Raw genomic sequence first — 5,407 nt, 5'->3', positions numbered from 1 at the left:
TTATACAAATTTGTTAACAAGAGATTTTTTTTTAATTTTTTTATTGTTGAATATTTGTTTCCTTTATATCAATGAGGAAATACTTATTTTTTTTTTTTTTTTTACATGAATTAGAATATTTTATTTTTAATATCAAATTTTATAGTCTTTCAAATTTTTATTGCATGTCACATTTTTAATAAATGTCATGTGTCAAATGAGTGTATGCATCACTCATGATCCCAAGTTTTATTGAATTAAGGAGCTAAAGGTCAATTTAATGATAATTTTTTTTATTAAAATTTTTGATACCTATGATACTTTCATATAATCATTTAAATTTGATTATATATTTGAATGATTTAAATTATATATTTGATAAATACTAATAGGGTGTCTTAGAATTTTTCTAATGATAATAATAATAAATGTTAATGTGAAGATTAACTTTTCTCATAATTATTGTTTTCGTGAAATTGATGCTTCTTAATTTTGGTTTATTATTATTACGTGAAGCATTGAATCAGAGTGAAATATAAATTAGTGTATTTGGTTTTTTGATATTTAAATTTATAAATAAAAATAATGTTTTATTCATTATTTCTATTTTCTAAAATATGTGAAAATAATTTTTATTATATTTTAATTTTAAAAACTATTTTAGAGAACAATTGTTAAATCATAAAAAGGGAACTTTAATTTCTTCAAAAGTACGCATAAAAGGTTGGGGTCGGAGAAGAAGAGGTTAAGACCGTGGGATTCTTGAGATTTTTTGGAAATTAAAAGGTTAGGTTTCACGGGATTTGAGTTTTTCGGGATGAGAGGAAGATGTGGTAAAGGTTAGGGTTTGAAAAGGAGGATGAGCACATGGAGAAATATTTATTAATTTTATAGGTTCATTGTACATGAAGAGATTGAAGAGAGGGAGAAATGTTTTAATTTTGTTTATTTTTTTTTTCACATGTGGCCCGTGGCTGTACTCTCCTCGAGAGAGCTTAGGTGGCAACAGGAGGCTTGTATGTATTAAAAACCACATCAATTCAAAGCGCATGAAATCCAAATGGGCAACTTTGAAATTGAAAAAGTTGACTTCTCAATTTCATGATATTTACATTTTATATAGTAAAACTTTTATAAAAGAATACTTTTTGGATTAATATAAATTATTATCCTAATTCAATGTTTCCACGTATGTGAAAAAATATATTAAAAATGTATATGAGCACTCTCAAACATTTTTATTTCAAATCAGTTTAGCACCATTTGAAATCATTGAGTGTAGTTCACTAGAAACATTTGAAATCAATATTATATTGAAGTTAGTCATTCGATATAATTGAGTAGAAGCATCCAAAGTCGATATTCTATCAAAGTTAATCGTTAGCATCCGATAGCAGTTATAATATAAGTCTTGAAATAGGAAGTGTAATATGACACAATTCTAGGAACATAAAAGTGAACGTGTCCCCAAAGCACACAATTAGAACATGCCTCTATACGTTCACTAATGGGTCGAGATGATCAATCGTGTACACTAGTAGGTCGAAATGATCAATCATGTCTCAAGATGATTAATTGTGTAATCATAACCATTTGCCTATAAAAGGGATTAGAATAATAGATCGTGGAGAAACTAAATTTCATTAAGCATTGAGTACACCAACAAAAGACATCATATGCATTTAATGACAAAAAAAAAATAAACAACTTTAAATGCATAGACCAAACAAAAGAAAAAAAAAAGGGGGAAATTGTAAAAAATTGTTTATTACTGTCACTATTTTTAAAAAATATATTTTATTAAATGTTAACTTATATATTTTTTTGGTACTTAAAAAATAAAAAATATTATCTTATATATTCGGTAAGATTATTAATTTAATACATTGACTCCAATTAAAATAAAAATATTTTATTATTTAATTATTATCTTATATATTTGGTCAATTTGTTAAATGAAATATTTATCATAAATGCGAAGTTATCATCTTCCATATTTTTGTTTGAAGAGTGATCAATTTTTAATATAAATGTCTTTAATTATTTCAAATATTTATACCATATTTTTAAAAGAAATAGTTATTTTTACAATAAAATAATAAGAATATTTTTATTAAAATGGAGTCAAAAAATGATAAAAGATTATATTTTCAAAATTGGATTTCCAATCAAATGTTTAATTAAATAACTTTTTTTTAGTGGACGTGCAAAGGTTAAAACAAATGAAAGCAATAATGATTTCATAAATTCATATGGCTTGTTCAAAAAGGCTCAAGACTTGAATGGAGTGTATATTTAGTCAAAATGCAAGCAAAATAGAACTTCCCTTATAATATAAGATACAAAAAGTGTGTTTTGATAGTAATTTTAAAAAGTATTTATAACTTTTGTAAAGCTGAAAATTTTCATTATTCAAATATTAAAAATGTTAGAAACACTTAACTTCCTTTAATTATTATCAAATGCACTCTAAGAGTACAATTGACAGTAATTTTATGAAATGTTTTTAATATTTTTAAGCATAAAAAAAATTTTATCTTTCAAATATTAATGGTATTAGAAACGTTTACTAGAATGTATTTGACAATAATTTTAAGAAGTACTTTTAGTATTTTTAACACTTTAAAAAAAATTAAATATTACAAAAATTAGAAACACTTCCAATAATATATGTGAAACACATTCAAAATCTTTCTTTTAACTTTGTAATAAATTTTTATCCTTGAGTCGTCCAAACAAGAAAAAGGGAAAAAGAAAAAAGAAAAAAAGTTAGAAAGGAAGGCAATTTAATTTTCAAGGAACTTTGCCGGGAGCATTTCGGGAGGCTTGTCGTGAAATTAGGATTTTATCAGGGCCTCCAAATGTGACATGCTTGACCACCAACACCTCTATTGATCCCAAGTTTTATTAAATTAAGGAGCTAAAGGTCATAATTCATTTCACTAAAAATTTTGATACCTACGATACTTTCATATAATCATTTAAATTTGATTATATATTTGAATGATTTAAATTATATATTTGATAAATACTAATAAGGTGCCTTAAGAATTTTTCTAATGATAATAATAATAAATGTTAATGTGAAGATTAAATCTTTTAATAATTATTGTTTTCGTGAAATTAATGCTTCTTAATTTTGGTTTATTATTGTTATGTGAAGCGTCGAATCAGAGTGAAATATAAATTAGTGTATTGGGTTTTTCGATATTTAAATTTATAAATAAAAACAATGTTTTATTTGTATTTCTATTTTCTAAAACATGTGAAAATAATTTTTTATTATATTTAAAAAAAAAACTATTTTAGAGAACAATTGTTAAATCATACCATCAAAAGGGACCTTTAATATCTTCAAATCAACTCTTAATTTTTTTTCTTGTCATTTTTTTATACTTTTTTTCTTTCAAGACTTAATACAAAAGAGGGGAGGAAGGAAGGGAAAGGAAAAAAGTACGCATAAAAGGTTGGAGTCGGAGAATAAGAGATTAAGGTTGGGTTTTGCGGGATTCTTGAGATTTTTGGAAATTAAGAGGTTAGGGTTTCATGGGATTTAAGTTTTTCGGACGAGAGGAAGATGCGATAAAGGTTAGGTCAAAGCGCATGAAATCTAAATGGGTAACTTGAAATTGAAAAAGTTGACTTCTCAATTTCATGATATTTACATTTTATATAGTAAAACTTTTATAAAATAATATTTTTTGGATTAATATAAATTATTATCTTAACTCTATGTTTCTAAGTATGTGAAAAAATATATTAAAGATGTGTGTACGAGCACTTTCAAACATTTTTACTTCGAATCGATCTAACACCTTATTGTTTAAAATCATTCGGTGTAGTTCGGTATAAACATTCAAAATCAATATTATATTGAAGTTTGTCATTCAATATAATTAGATAGAAGCATCCAAAGTCGATATTCTATCAAAATTAATCATTAGCATCCGATAGCAGTTATAATATAGGTCCTGAAACAGTTATAATATAGGTCCTGAAACGAGAAGGAACATGATGCAATTCTAAGGACATGAAAGTGAACATGTCCCCAAAACATACAATTAGAACATGCCTCCCTCTACATGCACTAGTGGGTTGAGATGATCAATTGTGTACACTAGTAGGTCGATATGATCAATTGTGTGCACTAGTAGCTCGAGATGATCAATTGTGTAATCATAACCATTTGCCTATAAAAGAGAAAAGAAGAATAGACATAATATGCATTTAAGGATAAATTCAATTTACATAGAAAGAAAAGATAAACAATTTTAAATGCATATTTAGACCCAACAAAAAAGGGAAAAAAATATAAATTGTAAAAAATTGTTTATTACTGTCACTATTTTTTTTAAATATATTTTATTAGTTGTTAACTTATATATATATTTTTTTGGTACTTAAAAAATAAAAAATTTAAAAATATTATCTTATATATTTAGTAAGATCATTAATTTAATACATTGACTCCAATTAAAATCAAAATATTTTATTATTTAATTATTATCTCATATAGTTGGTCAATTTGTTAAATGAAATATTTATCATATTTGCAAAGTTATCATCTCCCATATTTTTGTTTGAAGAGTGATCAATTTTTAATATAAATGTCTTTAATTATTTTAAGTATTTATACCATATTTAAAAAAAAACGTTATTTTTATAAGAAAATAATAAAAATATTTTTATTAAAATGAAGTAAAAAAAATGATAAAAATTTGGATTTTCAAAATTGGATTTCCAATAAAACTTTTAATTAAATAAATTTTTTTATTGGATGTGTAAAGGTTAAAACAAATGAAAGCAAGGGTGATATCATAAATTCATATGGCTTCTTAAAAAGGCTCAGGACTTAAAAAGGAGTGCATATTTAGTCAAAGCACAAGCAAAATGGAACTCCCCTTCTAATATAACAAACGAAAAATACGATTAATATTGATTTTAGAAAATGGTTATAGTATTTGAAACACTGGAAATTCTCATTAAAATATTAAAAAGGTTAGAAACACTTCCTTTAATCATTATCAAATATACTTTAAGAGTAGATTTGACAATAATTTTAAAAAATATTTTAAATATTTTTAATACTTAAAAATTTTTATTCTTTAAATATTAAAAATATCATAACCGACTTTGTAAAGTGTGTTTGACAATGATTTTTAAAAGTATTTTTAACGTTTTTAATATTTAAAAAAAATTAAGTATTAGAAAAATTAGAAACACTTCGTAGAATCTATGTCAACAGTTCGAAATCTTTATTTTTAACTTTTTAAGAAATTTTCATCCTTAGTCGTCCAAGAAGAAAAATGAATTAAAAAAAACAAGGAAGAAAAAAAAAGAAAAAAAGTTAGAAAGGGAGGCAATTTAATTTTCGAGGAACTTTGCCGGGAGCATTTCGGGAGGCTTGTCGTGAAATTAGGATTTTATC

This window comes from Vitis riparia, chromosome 1 (genome assembly GCF_004353265.1).
Source record: "Vitis riparia cultivar Riparia Gloire de Montpellier isolate 1030 chromosome 1, EGFV_Vit.rip_1.0, whole genome shotgun sequence".
Classification (NCBI taxonomy): domain Eukaryota; kingdom Viridiplantae; phylum Streptophyta; class Magnoliopsida; order Vitales; family Vitaceae; genus Vitis; species Vitis riparia.
Note: the sequence above shows the minus strand (reverse complement) of the source record.